At 47.6% G+C, this 15,691-nt stretch overlaps 1 protein-coding gene across 3 annotated transcripts in view; it reads left to right on the forward strand.

The window, feature by feature from the left end:
• DISC1 (DISC1 scaffold protein) overlaps positions 1-15,691 on the forward strand; it is a 413,164-nt gene that overhangs the window by 62,750 nt on the left and 334,723 nt on the right. The window lies entirely within an intron of this gene.

Consider the following 15,691-nt stretch of genomic DNA (forward strand, 5'->3'; position numbering starts at 1 on the left):
GGAGGTGAACTCAGGGTCCTTCTACTCTGCTATCTTGACTGATCTCTCTCTACTGTCTTTTTCTTTTTATTAGTTCTTGCTTAAATAAAGTTAGTTGGACACGATTCACTTTTTTAATAAAGCATTTATTTATTTGGCTGCATCGAGTCTTAGCTGTGGCATGTGGGATCTTTTGTTTCGATGCAGACTCTCTAGTTGTGACTCATGGGCTTAGTTGTTCCCCAGCATCTGGGATCTTAGTTCCCTGACCAGGGATGGAACCCATGTCCTCTGCATTGTAAGGTGGATTCTTAACCACTGGACCACCGGGGAAGTCCAGACCCAACTTACTTTGAATAAACTATGTAGGTGTCCTCCATTTGTAAGTGTTCATATAACATCCCTGTGATTAACATTTGGCAGCTCATCTGGTGTCTGTGTCCTGTGCGTTGATTTGCAGTTGCTAGGCTTCAGTTTCGGAGAAGGCAATGGCACCTCACTCCAGTACTCTTGCCTGGAAAATCCCATGGATGGAGGAGCCTGGTAGGCTGCAGTGCATGGGGTCGCTAAGAGTCGGACATGACTGAGCGACTTCACTTTGACTTTTCACTTTCATGCATTGGAGAAGGAAATGGCAACCCACTCCAGTGTTCTTGCCTGGAGAATCCCAGGGATGTGGGAGCCTGGTGGGCTGCCGTCTCTGGGGTCGCACAGAGTCGGATACGACTGAAGCGACTTAGCAGCAGCAGGCTGCAATTTGCAGGAAGGATCTATTTCCCTTTTTAGAACCCGAGAGGGTGCTTTTGTGTTTCCAGTCTGTTGGAGTGTCTCCTGTTCTTCCAGATTTCTTAAAGAACACCTCAGCAATTGTCTGATCTCATTTTCACGTTCCTTCAGTTAATAAGTGAATTAAAGCTAATTTATTGCCCAGGATTGCCCCATTTGTTTCAAAATAGCCTGTGTACAGAGGAAGCTCTATTCCCTTAGTGAGAGTTAACTCAAGTTTTAAAACCCATTCTAGAGAAAAACAGACTCATCTAGTTTGTTTTTGCTATTAAACATGTTTTTTAAAAAGGAATCAGCCTTTGGATATTGATGGAAGTTGAGAAAAATAACCCAAAGACTGAAAAGGTAAATGAAGAGAGAGAGGGACAAAACCCTTGATTCTGAGTGTTCTGAAAAAGTGTGAAATGTCATTCTTTCCCTTAATAGTTCCCTTAAGAAACATGAAAACGTTTTCAAAGCAGTGGCTGGTCGAGGCATGCACATGGCAAGGATTTCTGTACTTCTAGGGGAAAATATAGATCAATTAAAATCTTCAGGAGTTTTTTTACATTTGTCAGAAATTGCTTATAGACATCTGACATCTTTCTGATAATTTGGGAATTTCCATGGACTTCTGAGCTTTTATAGTCACCCATTTATTTTCTCTCTGCTGTCTTCTACCCTATTAAGAAGATAAGAAGAGAAAAAAAAAAAACCAACAGCACAAAACTAAGTCTGAAGCAGCGGACTGTTGGAAACACTGAATAACATAAATAACACTGTTCAGGAAAACTGTAAGATGCTGTTAGAATACAATGATGTCTTCTGGTGCCCAACAACTTGAGGAAAGAAGCTAATTGTTTGAGCCGGTGTCACCACTAATCACAAACTCTGACGGGCTTTTGAAAATACATGTCAGCGATTTTATCGTACCTTCAGAACAGTCCTTCAGGGTGTGGGGATTCTGCCCTTTACTTATTTTTTTCCGGCTGTGCTGGGTCTCCTTCGCTCCCTGTGGGCCACTTTCTAGTTGTGCTGCACAGGCTTCTCGCTGCCGTGGCTTCTCTTGTTGAGGAGCATGGCCTGTAGTGTGCGTGGACTTAGTAACTGGGTCTCATGGGTTTAGTTGCCCTGCAGCATGTGGGATCTTTCCAGATCAGGGATCAAACCCATGTCCCCTGCCTTGGCAGGTGGATTCTTAAGCACAGAGCCACCAGGGAAGTCCCTACGCCTATTTTATACACAAACAAACTGAGGCATAGGTGGGCTGAGTCCCTTTCTCACGTCACCCAGATGGGAGCTGACAGAATCCAGCTCTGGTTTGTGCAGCCAGATCCTCTCTCTGAGTCTTGAACTGGGAACCTCATACCTGACAGATGAGGTTAGTCATCCATGGAGGAAACGCAGGGCTTGTCTGTAGACATCGCAGCTCCAAGGTGACATGGCTGCAAAGCCCGGAAGGCAGGACTGGAACGCGCTCATAAATACGAAACTGACATCTTGCACACTGCGTGGGTCTAAAGTGGAGAAAGATGCTGACACAGAGATGCTCCCGGCTGGGGAGTAGGGAACACTGACTAGGACGACAGAGGACGAAAGCACCGTTTTCACCCTTCTGGGCCGGGGAGAGGGTGGGGATTGGTGGGAACCCTCCTGTCTGCAGGGCAGACAGGCAGCTCCGCATTGTGGCCCACGTGCGGCCAGATGTGGCTCAGAGCAAAGCTCTCTAGGGCCCCTCCCTTGCGAGGAGATGGTTAACAGTCCCCAGGTGAGAAAACCAAGTTCAAAGATGGTTTACTTTGACAAGCCACGGAGCTCTGAGGGGCAGAGGTAGGTTCAGACTCTTTTTTCTTTTTTTTTTTTAGAAGTACTTATTTTATTTATTTTTGGCTGCACTTGGTCTTTGTGGCTACACGTGGGCTTTCTATCGTTTCCAGGAGCAGGGGCGACTCTGTAGTTGCGGTGCTCGAGCTTCTCATTGCAGTGGCTTCTTCTGTCGCAGAGCACGGGCTCCGGAGTGCACGGGCTGCAGAAGTTGTGGCGGGCAATCTCGGTAGTTGCAGCTCCCCGGCTCTAGAGTACTGAGCACTGACTTAGTAGTTGTGGCCTGTGGGCTTAGTTGCTCTATGGCATGTGGAATCGTCTAGAACCAGGGATTGAACCCATGTCTCCTGCATTGCCAGGCAGATTCTTATCCTCTGTACCACCAGGGAAGTCCCAGACTCTCTTGAGAATGTCATTCTTCTTCTTGCAAGTCTTGTCATTCCTGGGATGCTGAGCCTCGTGGATGATTGATTGTGGGGCCTGGTCCCATGGGTGGCTTGAACTCCTGTGTGGGCCTGCTGGGCCATAGCATCCCTGGATGCACATGCATCTCTCTGGGCAGCCTGGACTACAGGAATGATTCCCTGGGTGACCTGGCTCCGTGCTGGCCTGGGCTGGCTGTGATATCTGGGGGTGTCATCACCATGCTCTGAACGCCAGCCTCCAGGGGAGCAGCCAGCATCTCCGGCTCTTTGCCCCCCTTGGCAGATGGTCCTGATCTGAGAGTTTTCTGTGATACCCTCCCTGATAGTAGTGACTGGTGGAGACAATAGAATCTCATCTTTATTAAAAAAATTGCAAACTACCTCATTTTGAGAACAAAAGCTTTCAAAAGGAGTTGCGTGAAGATGTTAAGTTGCTTTCCATGGTATGGAAACATTGATATAACCAAAGCACACTTAAGATGTTTAAGCATCAAAGCATCCGTGGAGACTTATTCTTAAGAGTAAAATGTATTGCTTTGTTTGAATTGATTCCAGAGTGAAGAGGCACTCCAAAGGCAAGAAGACACAAGGATTCTGTATAATGAGTTTGTGCTATGTGAATGTAAATGGGTACTTGAAAACAGTTTGCTCTCTTAAACATCCTAAGTATTCCCCACTGCTGTCTTCCAGAAAGTAGGACTGTTTAAACAAGCCCCTTCTTTGTAGGTGGTGCAGAGGTTAACTCCAGTCCAGCCCCTGCCTGGTTTTCATCCACTCCAAATGCTAATGGCATTTGAATCAATTGGAAAGATTTGAGCTTCCTGGATGGAGGGATGGCCTCTTAAAACTTGGATGCTATATATAGTATCTCAACATGAAGTGAGACTAGAAAAGTTTTATGAAAGAAGAATTCTCAAGTGCAGAAGAAAGACAATCATATTCTGTTATAAAATATTTCTTTACATCTAAGACCCAGTTAAGTGACAGGTCATCCTCAGCACTCTCCCCCATGCTCGCAGTGGCTTAGAGCATCTTTATAACATAGGAATCATTTAATTTCTTCACACCAGGGCATCAAGTATTTCCACATTCCAATATAGGAGTGTGGAAAAAAAATAGCAAATTTCCTCTTGTTTTCTAGTGGGACCATAGAGCAGACATTTGCTGCTTGTATCATTTTTAAGGACAGGCATTTAAAGTGGCACAAACCTTTGATATGCGCTTAAACTCTGAGTATTATAAAAATTTAGTGCAAAGTAGAGACTTCCTTGAAAGACAGGCTACTACTTATGTGTGAAGTGCTGACAACTTAAGAGCATTTTTTAATAAACACATCTCAAATTTGGCATGCAAAGCGGGGCATTTAGAAAGCCATGAAAATAAGCCAGTGCATAAAATACAGCATGAAAAAGGTAACTGTGAACTTTACAGATGGACAAGTCTGAGCAAAGCTCTCTTTTGTTAGGGTGGATGTGAGAGCTTACAGTTCTTTGCTGCAAAAATAAGAGCAGAAACTTGTTTTGAAGTAACAGCTACAGAGAGGGCTCCTTCTGGTTCATCCATATTTTATTAGGGTAGCAGTTAAAAAATTCATTAGCGACACCCATCTGGAGCTAACAGCACTCTTGAGGGGGTTCAGATGGTGATCAGATTTTTGAGTAGCACTTTACATGGAAAGAAAAAAGACAATCGTTTATGAGAATTAATAGTACTGTGGAGAGAGGCTGCTCAGTGATTTCAGAGCAAACCCTTTCACGGGTTTTATGAGTCTCTAGTTGCTAAATTCCTCTACTACTTGCTTCACCTGGAGGAAGGCGATCCAGGGGCAAAAAGGAAAGAAAAGAGAACTCAGGACATTGGATCAGAGAGTTGGGAAGGTATTGGCCAATGAGAGTGGGTGGGTTAAGTGTCTAGGGATACCATGCTAGATGCCGTGTGTGTTAGCCTCCAAGAACCTCCTCCTGCTCTGGTTTATCTTTACCTTAAGTTCTGTCTACAAGGCTTCCCTGGTGGCTCAGATGGTAAAGAATTTGCCTGTAGTGCCGGAGACCTGGGTTCAATCCCCGAGTCGGGAAGATCCCCTGGAAAAGGGAATTGGCTGCCCACTCCAGTATTCTTGTTTGGAAAATTCTATTGACAGAGGAGCCTGGCAGGCTGCAGTCCATGGGGTTGAAAAGAGACACGACTGAGTGACTAACACTTTCATTTTCACTGCCTACAGGGGGCCATGTCCAGGTGCCTTGGCTTTAAGATGATATTTTCTCTCTATTCCTGAATTGCAAGTAAAAATAGCTTCTGCATGATTATTCTGTGCCAGGCTTGGCAGAGGGCAGTGAAACTTGTAACCTTCTCTACCATCTCAGCAATGCCATGAGGTGGAGTCCCAGGTGACAGATCAGATAACACAAGTGGCAGAGTCGCAAGTAACCCAACAGCGCTCACTTGGAAGTGGCAGAGAGAAATTTTAAATGCAGGTTATCTGTCTCCAGAGCCCATACCATTTCCTACGGGTCCATAATTTGTGTGTGGGTATGTACATGCTTTTTAAATAAGCTTTTTATTTAGGAATATTTATAGATTTATAGAAAAGTAGGAAGGATAATCAGAGAAGGCAATGGCACCCCACTCCAGTACTCTTGCCTGAAAAATCCCATGGGCGGAGGAGCCTGGTGGGCTGCAGTCCATGCGGTCGCTAAGAGTCGGACACGACTGAGCGACTTCTCTTTCACTTTTCACTTTCATGCATTGGAGAAGGAAATGGCAACCCACTCCAGTGTTCTTGCCTGGAGAATTCCGGGGACGGGGGAGCCTGGTGGACTGCTGTCTATGGGGTCGCACAGAGTTGGACATGACTGAAGCAACTCAGCAGCAGCAGCAGCAGGAAGGATAATACAGTTTCCTTCACCCAGGTTTCCATATGCTAACATATATAATATGTTATAATATATATTATATATTTGTTGTTGTCCAGTTGCTAAGTTATGTATGTCTGACTCTTTGTGACCCCATGGACTGTAGTCCATCAGGCTCCTCTTGTCCATGGAGTTTTCCAGGCAAGAATACTGGAGTAGGTTGCCATTTCCTCCTCCAGGGGATCTTCCCGACCCAGGGATTGAACCCACATCTCCTGGGTCTCCTGCATTGGTATATGAATTCTTTACCACTGTCCCACCTGGGAAGCCCTGTATCATGGGAGGATAATTAAAACTAAAAAATTAACATTGGTACAATGAGCTAACCTACAGCTTTTCTTTGAGTTCCACCAACTTTCCACGAATATCCTTTCGTTGTTCCCAGATCCGATCCAGGATCCCACATTGCATGGTGCATGTGTGGGTTTGACCCTTAAACACCAAAGTGGGCTGAATGTTGACCTGTGTTTGGGCCCTGCTGTCCTGACTGCAGATGGGGGAAGTGAGAAAGTTGCCGGCCTCTGGGCGTTCCTCATGGGTGCTGATGTCGGGGGTGGGAGTGGGCGGTGCCCAGGCCTCCCATTGTCTTATAGGAAGCGGAAACCCTATGTCAGGGAGAAGATTTAGAATGAATGCGGACAAGTTTTAAATACAGATCACACTTGGTCCGCATGTAGTGGGCAACAGCTACAGCTACATTTCAAGAAACAAAAGAGGAAGATTCTGCAAAGAAGCGTGACCTACAGTGCTGTGAATAAGTCTATGATAGTCTTGGACTCCCAAGTCTTCCAGTAGGTTATTCAGGACTCCTCCGTAAAGCAGAGGCTCCCAGCCCCACTGCCTACGGGGTCACTTAGGGAGCCTCCAAAGGACTCATGCCTGAGTCCCTCTCCCCAACTCTGTGATGTCATCAGCCTGGGTTGTGGCCTGGACTGTGGAATTTTTAAAAGATGACATTTACAAGTGACTCTAATGTGCAGCCTTGTTTGGGAACCACTGATCCAAAATCTCAGCATTTCAGCTGCAGAACTAAAGCCAAGGACGGTGGTCACAGCAGCCGGACACACAGGCTGCGTTGGTTAATGGTGTCCCTCACCCAGTGGTTCTGGAATCACCAGTGGCTTCCTTTCGGTTCTTTCTCGCCTGAGCCCTCCTCTTCCTCCAGAATTCCTCCTTAACTGGCACTGTCCTTTCTCCAGGCTCTTCTGTTCTCATCCATTCCTCTTCTCTCCAGCACAGGTCCCTGCCCTGTACTGTCTCCGCCTGGAAGCCCTCCAGGCTTGCCCACAGCCTGCCATCCCTTCTGCCCTCGTGGCCTTGCCCTGCCTACTCTCAGTGATCCTGACAAAGAATCATGCCATTTCTGTACACTTGCTGTTCCCTCTACCTGCAGATTCTTTACTGACTGAGCTACCAGGGAAGCTCACGTATATATATATAATCTGCTGCTACTGCTAAGTCACTTCAGTCGTGTCCGACTCTGTGTGACCCCATAGACGGAAGCCCTATATAATCTACATTCCGTAAATATTTGTATATGTACATACACACTTGCATGTGTCTTTTTATTATACACTGGCATGTGTGAACCCCTGAGTACGCATGTGTGCACGTCCACACACACACACACACACCCTGGTCCTCCCTGCCCATTGATGATGCTGTTGAAAATGTACTTCCTGTTGGACATCTGATTTTAGCCCCGGGTTTAAGCTTAGGTTCTTGAGGATGCAGCTGGCTTGTTTTAGGTATGGGGAGTTTTATATGGATATGTGTATAATGGTAGAAGCTGACAAGGAAAAAGAAAGACATTTTTGACCTGCTGCTGCTGCTAAGTCGCTTCAGTCGTGTCCGACTCTATGCGACCCACCGGGCAGCCCACCAGGCTCCGCCGTCCCTGGGATTCTCCAGGCAAGAACACTGGAGTGGGTTGCCATTTCCTTCTCCAATGCATGAAAGTGAAAAGTGAAAGTGAAGTCACTCAGTCGTGTCTGACTCCCAGCGACCCATGGACTGCAGCCTACCAGGCTCCTCCACCCATGGGACTTTCCAGGCAAGAGTACTGGAGTGGGGTGCCATTGCCTTCTCCGTTTTGACCTAATGGATGTTTTTAAAAATGTAGGCATCTTGGTAAACTAGTTAGGATGATTCTGAAGGGGTTCTTTGTAGAAAGATTGAGAATATCATTTATCTGGCCCTGAAATATTTCTTTGCCTAAATGTTTCTTGGGGACTTCCCTCATGGTCTAGCGGTTAAGAATCTGCCTTGCAATGCAGGGGGTGTGGGTGCGATCCCTGGTCATGGAACTAAGATCTCACATGCTACGGAGCAAATAAGCCTGTGTGCTGCACTAAACCGTGCTGCAGCTGGAGAGTCCAAGCGCTGCAGTGAAAGATCCTTCATGACCTAATGAAGATCCCATGTGCCACAGCTAAGACCTGGCACAGCCCCAAAACTAAATATTAAAAAATCAAGTGTCAACAGAAGGTGGTGGAGGGTGGGCAGCATGCCTATAATGCTCAGAAGAAAGTGTACTCCCTGCCCGTTGTCGCCAGGAGTCCTGGGGTGGCTGTGGAGCAGAGAAGGATGCAGACATCAGGGGGATGGCTCCTCCTGGCTTGGTGCCCCACTGCTGAGTGTAGGAAGCTGCGGGCTTCCTTTGCCCTGGGTTTGGTGCCTCCTAACTGCTGTCCTTGTGTCCTTTCTTGTTCCTGCTGGTCTCTTCTCCACAGAGGGAATCTCGTAAAACATGCAGATCAGATCCCGCCTCTTTCCAGAGATCACTCTCAGGACAAACAGCCAGTCTGGTGCAGCCGGATGCAGCGGCTGGCTCCATCCTGCCACCTGCCTGTCACCAGGGTCCCCCATCTGCCCTTGCATCTCCATCCCTTCCTCTCTCAGGATCTTCCCAGCAGCCTCCCCCGTGGCCTCCCTGCCTCCCGCTCACCCGTCAGATCTCAAGACCCCACTGACCAAAACCAGGGCTCTGTTACCTGTGGCTGGGCACTGCGAGTCTGCCCGTCACCCTCCCTGTCTCTGTTCCTCTGCGTGCTTGTGTGATCGCCACTGCACCCTCCCAGGAGGGCAGGGGCCCTGAGAGCTCACCATGCTCCCTCAAGGACAGGGTCTGCGTCCTCTGAGAGGCAGGTGCTCGGAGGGGCGGGACGTGGGACAGGTTTAGGGAGGTGCCCCTGAGGATAAAGGAGGGGGCAGGGGAGCCTGCCAGGAAGACAGGGAAGGAGCAAGTCTCACAGCCCAGGAGGCTCTGGTCAGGCTGACAGGGGGACTGTTGGGCGCAGGTTGCTTATAAGAGTTGTCCTGTCTCCCCCGGAACGGTCTGTGTATTCACCTTATCCTTCCCTTTAACTCCAGGAGGTGAGTTTTGGGGTAGCACATACAGTGAGGAGTACTCTGGAGCTCAGAGAGCCCTCTGCTTTGCTTTGCTATCAGGTTAACCAGCTGAGCCAACTAGGCAACTCCACTGTGTGTGTGCTCCGTCGTTTCAGCCGTGTCTGGCTCTGTGTGTCCTATGGACTGTAGCCACCAGGCTCCTCTGTCCATGGGGTTCTCCAGGCAAGAATACTGGAGTGGGCTACCATGCCCTCCTCCAGGGGATCTCCCCGACCTAGGGATCGAATTCGAGTCTCTTACATTGGCAAGTGGGTTCCTTACCACTAGCGCCACCGGGAAGCCCCAGGTAACTCCACTGCTGCTGCTGCTGCTAAGTCGCTTCAGTCGTGTCTGACTCTGTGCGACCCCATAGACGGCAGCCCCCCAGGCTCCCCCTGGGACTCTCCAGGCAAGAACACTGGAGTGGGGTGCCATTGCCTTCTCCGGTACCTCCACTAGTTAACTTCAAATGGAATTCTCCATTCTCTGTGGTTGAGTAGTCATTCCATCTTGGGACGGTTTTTGTACACAACTTACATCCTGTGCTGGATATTAAGCAGTCTGGGGGCCGGGATGCATCCCCATCCCGTATCCTGTGTTCAGTGAGGACTGGTTATGTTGGCGTGGATCGCACAATTAAAATGGAAACGCAGTAAAGCTTGATTTATTTATTATTTAATTCTCTTTATTATTTAATAAAGAGATTTATTTCTCTCCAGCACTTGTCTTGCTCACCAGATCCTTATTACAGTTGACCCCGAGGCACTTCCGAATCCCAGGTGCTCTCTGAACTGTCTGAGAAAGATGAACTTGCTCTCAGTTGAGTGTTTGTGCTTAATGTATATGATTGGATTCTGGTTCTTGGAAAACAAGTTAATCCTCAGGGATGTGTGGTTTCTTTATGATCCAGAACCTCTGGTTAACCTGAACATTTTATAAAAGTCTATGCCTTGACCATGAAAAATAGGATTAAAATTCCTTCCATGGAAAGAGTATATTCACTTATGTTTCCACTGTATGTTTATACATGTTTTGTAAAGTCATCATGTTTTTAAAGTCATCATGTGCTTGTATTTCTCTCACTGCTCTACACATCCTCAGCAGCGCCTCTGAGTCCCTGTGTTTCCCCTTCAGGAGGCAGAAGTGCTTTCCCCATGAGGCCTAGCATCACCGAGCAACTTTCCCAAACCCACACGAGCATTTTATGTAGATTTTAACTTGGGTATTGGCTTTAAGTTCTTCCAAGTAAATTCATGAGTAAAGTAAGTAAAGTTGCTCAGTCGTGTCCGATTCTTTGCGACCCCTTGGACTTGTAGCCCACCAGGCTCCTCCGTCCATGGGATTTTCCAGGCAAGAATACTGGAGTGGGTTGCCATTTCCTTCTCCAAAATTCATGAGTATGTTTTCTTAAATTGCGTAGTTTAGATTTCCTAGTCAAAAATGAATATGATCTGGTCAATGTATATTAGGATTTGGGCGGGGCGCTGTCGTAAGGATTTCATGGAGCTTATTTATAGCATCGGAGAAGGCAATGGCACCCCACTCCAGTACTCTTGCCTGGAAAATCCCATGGGTGGAGGAGCCTGGTGGGCTGCAGTCCACGGGGTCGCGAAGAGTCGGACACAACTGAGCGACTTGACTTTCACTATTCACTTTCATGCATTGGAGAAGGAAATGGCAACCCACTCCAGTGTTCTTGCCTGGAGAATCCCAGGGACGGGGGAGCCTGGTGGGCTGCCGTCTATGGGGTCGCACAGAGTCGGACACAACTGAAGTGACTTAGCAGCAGCAGCAGCATTTATAGCATAAGTTGAGAACAGTTTATATACACCAAAGAGAATAACTGCAGAGCTGGGTGTTCATAAACAGTGACTCTTAATAAATGTGGACTCTTGGTGAAGGCCTGTGAGCCGGGTGATCTGGATGAGGTAGCTGAGGGACAAAGGGAGAGCCTTAGAAGTGGGGCAGGCAGGATCCTTGCCGACCTGGCTGGAAACATTGGTTTCTCCCATTTTCTGCATGAATTAGGTAAGCAGATGCTCCTGGGTATCTTATCTGGGCTGTGTGTGGTAGCCCTGTGACATCTGGGGTGAGTCGAAACCCTCATCTTTCACTCCCTTCAGTCTCAGAGCTCACAGGGTGGGTGGGGGTGGAGACGGGATCCCACATAAGCAGGGACCTGCTGGTCTGTGCCGTGGAGGGGTGAGAGGTCTGTACTCCCCTCCCCTGGAGCCTGCTGTGGAGTGTGAGGCTGCAAGGGAAGGAGACAGCCGCTGAGGCCCTGCCTCCACCTCAGCCTGCCTGGGGCCAGCTGGGCAGACTGGAGCCCTCTCTGGGTATACACGGAACAGAGGGCAAAGCTGGCTTCAGGTCCTGCCCTCATCTTGCCACAGTCGACTTCCTGCCCGCTTGAACCTGTGTTTCCAGAGCTGACTGCAGCAGGGTGCCAGAAGGACTCTTTCTCTCCAAGGGCTGAATGCATTAGAAGCCTTCCTTAACCACAGGTTGTGAAGGCTGGGCTTGGATGTCAGGGTGGATTTCAGGCAGGATAGATAAGTAATGGCACCCCACTCCAGTACTCTTGCCTGGAAAATCCCATGGACAGATGAGCCTGGTAGGCTGCGGTCCATGGGGTCGCTAAGAGTCGGACACGACTGAGCGACTTCACGTTCACTTTTCACTTTCATGCATTGGAGAAGGAAATGGCAACCCACTCCAGTGTTCTTGCCTGGAGAATCCCAGGGACGGGGTAGCCTGGTGGGCTGCCGTCTATGGGGTCGCACAGAGTCGGACACGACTGAAGCGACTTAGCAGCAGCAGCAGCAGATAAGTAACAATTGGTTTCTGGTCAGAGGGAAGGGGCTTCCCAGTTGGGAACCCGCCTGCTAATGCAGGAGACTTAAGAGATGAGGATTCGATCCCCAAGTTCGGAAGATCCCCTGGAGGAGGACACGGCAACCCACTCCAGTATTCTTCCCTGGAGAACCCCATGGACAGGGGAGTCTGGTAGGCTACAGTCCATAGGGTCACAAAGAGTCAGACATGGCTGAAGTGACTTAGCATGCACACACAGAGGGACATCAAGTGTGTGTGTGTGTGTTAAGTTGCTCAGTCATGTCCAACTTTTTGCAACCCCACAGACTGCAGCCTGCCAGGCTCCTCAGTCCATGAGGATTCTCCGTCAAGAATATTGGAGTGAGTTGCCATCTCCTTCTCCAGAGGGACATCATAAATATCCTCAAAAAAATTAAAAAATAAGTGGAGAAAGATTTCAGAGCAGCCATGTGCTCCATATGGGTTTCTTATACCCCTTCTAGCTCATTCCACAGGTGCCCTCCAGATCCAACCCTGTCAGCTCCTCTGCCCTCTCTGGAGGCTTAGGATTGATTCCATGTGACGGTCTCTGTTTCTGGGGTCACATTCTGGGAAGGCTCACACCTGGAGGGATGTCTGGTGTACAGGAGGATTCAGAGGCTGGGCTACCCCCATTCCCCAGCCCTACCTCTCAGCTCCTCATTTGATGAACACTGTGGCCTGACGGCATCTTACAGTACACCCCCCCTCCCCCCAGGAACTCAGGCTCCCATTGGGGAACTGCTTGGATGGCAGCTGGGCCAGGCCTGGGGAGGTTTCAGACCCTTGGTTAAGTAGCTTTATGGAGGGCTACTCAGACCCAAGGGCTTACAGGCGTTTGAAAAGAAGTGAAATTTCAAACAAATTATTTTCTGCTTAACATTGCTCTTTTAACTTCAGAAGGGTTATTTGTATGATTGGACTTGCATTAAAAAATTAGCTTAAAGTCTCTTTAAGCTGAAAGACAATATAGATTTCACAGGACTCCATTTTGAAGGTATGAAATGGCTGAATAATTTTCCTTTGGTAATTGAAGCCAGAATTCAGTGTTCTCTCTGCTTCCTTCTGGATTCCTTGTTCTTCGAAAAATATCTTGCCAGTTTCACAGGCAGAGGAGAGTTAGTTCTTCTTGGCATCCCTCTGCCCTGTCCTGAGCTCCTGCAGCCCTGTGCTGACCACCTCGGGGTGCAGGGGGCAGCCTCAGATGGTGAGAGCAATGAGGGAAAGGATGGGTCTCCTTGGGATCATAGAACATAGTGACCTAGTTTGGTCTATTAAAAAAATTTTTTTTTATCAAGGTGAAACACATATAACACAGAATTATCCTTGTAACCATTTTTAAGTGTACAGTTCAGTGTCATTAAGGACATTAACATTGTTTTGTTTCTGTCATCACTGTCCATCTCCAGAACTTTGCTATCTTCCCAGACTGACGCTCTGTCCCCCTGAGCACTAGCTCCCAACATACTCCTACCTCCAGCCGTCTGCCTTCCTCTAGCCCCTGGCAACCTTCTTTCTGCTTTCTGTCTCTATTAATTTGACTCCTCAAGGTATCTCATATAAGTGGAATCAAACAATATTTGTCCTTTTGTGACTATCTTATTTCACTGAGCATCATGTCCTCAAGATTGAGGTTCATTCATGTTGTAACAGGAACCAGAATTTCCCTTTTTTAAATAAGGCTGAACAATTTCCCATCGTGTGGAAAGACCATGTGTCATGCATCCATCTGTCAAGGCACTCTTGGGTTGTTTCCACTTTGTCTATAGTGAGTAATGCCGCTATGAACACAGCGGTACAGTTATCTCTTTGAAACCTGATTTCAATTCTTTTGGGTATATACTAAGAAGTGGAATTGCTGGACCGTGTAGTAATTCTATTTTTAATTTTTTGAGGAATTTCTATACTCTCTTCAGCTATACCATTTTACATTCCCATAAGTGCACATTCCTATAGAGCACACTGGTTTCAGTTTTTCCACATCATCAACAACACTTGTTATTTTCGGTGTGTGTGTTTAATAGTAGCTATCCTAGTGAGTGGTCCAAAATGATGTATTAATGATTCCTTCTGTACATTTTCTGTACCTTTTTGCCATGTTCTTTTCCACCAATTCAAACTTTGATGGAAGAAAAGAAAAAGAAGAAAAAAGAAAAGATAAAACCTTTCTTTGACTTCTTGTCATTGCAAGATGTCATCCTAAGTGATGTGCTTGGAGGTAAAGAATATAGAAAAAGCATGTGATTTGGGGTCAGATGGGCCCCAGTCCATCCACCCATCCATTTTACTTTCCCTCCATATATCCTCGCATCCATTAATGTATCCACCATCAACTTATCAAGCAACTTAAATGCAGGGCATGGTCATAACACAGTGGGATCCTGGATGCCTGGCGCTCTCTGTTTACCTAATGAAGAATCTGAGACCATCTGTATTCTGGGAGGTATGGCAGGACAAGATGTGTGGACCCTGTAGGGGTGGGGAGCTGAGCTCCATTTCTCAGCACAGCCTACCCGATACACACAGCTATGCCTCACGTTGTCTGCTCTTGTGTCTTCCATCCAGTCTGATTCGAGTTGTGGCAGGGCCCCAAGACTCAGCCACTTGCAGGGGTTTGATTTCTCTGAGCCTGTTTCCTTAACTGAAAGAAATGTTACAATTCCTGGTTGATTCACATGACTTTGGTAGGGAGCTATGGAAATTAATGCAGATGAGGATACGTGATGAGTAACGAGGTGCTACAAAATATCAAAATAGTAACTGTTAATAACACTTTAATCACAATTATCCTGAGTGCCAGGCACTGTTCTGAGGGGCCCGCCTTTAGTAACTCATTTAGTTTAATGCTCACCACCATCCTAGGAGAGAAGTACTGCTGATATCTCCATTGTACTGATTAACAAACTGAGGCACAGAGAGGCTAAGTAACTTATGAAATGTCACACCGTAAGAAATGGCACATTGTGGTTTGAACCAGGCAATGAGGTGCCGAAACTTATGCTGTTAGGTGCTATAGCATCATGCCTCTGAGAGGCATCAACGATTTTATTGTCTCTATCCTCGCATAGCTGGGAGAGGAACATAGCCCTTGGTTTGGAGAACACAGCAAACAGGCCCTCCTATAATTCATTGTGAGATGAATTGATGGGCATAGGGTCTCGGTCAGCTCTCCACAGTCCACAGGCATACAAAGCCGTGGAAAACTCAGGTAACCAAACCATAGGTATATCTTAAGAGTAGCCAGAGTAGGTGATTGGCTCTCATTCTGAGGAGTACACTGGCATTCGGCTTCAGCTCGTCTGCTTTCCAGGCCACTCCAGGATGAAAGCGCTGATGCACCTAAAAGATCAACAGGCAGGATGCTGGAGGCTCAGAAGGAACTGCCGACATTGTGCTTGAGACATGTTAGCATAAACGCTGTGCCAGCTCTCTGCTGAACAGAGGAGCTGGGACGCTGGGCTGTGTCTACACATCCCCGGGGTCGCTTCCTGAGGATCATCATTTTCCTTACCAGGTTGGCCTGGTGACCACTGAGCCAGCATC

Source organism: Bubalus kerabau, chromosome 1 (genome assembly GCF_029407905.1).
Source record: "Bubalus kerabau isolate K-KA32 ecotype Philippines breed swamp buffalo chromosome 1, PCC_UOA_SB_1v2, whole genome shotgun sequence".
Lineage (NCBI taxonomy): Eukaryota > Metazoa > Chordata > Mammalia > Artiodactyla > Bovidae > Bubalus > Bubalus kerabau.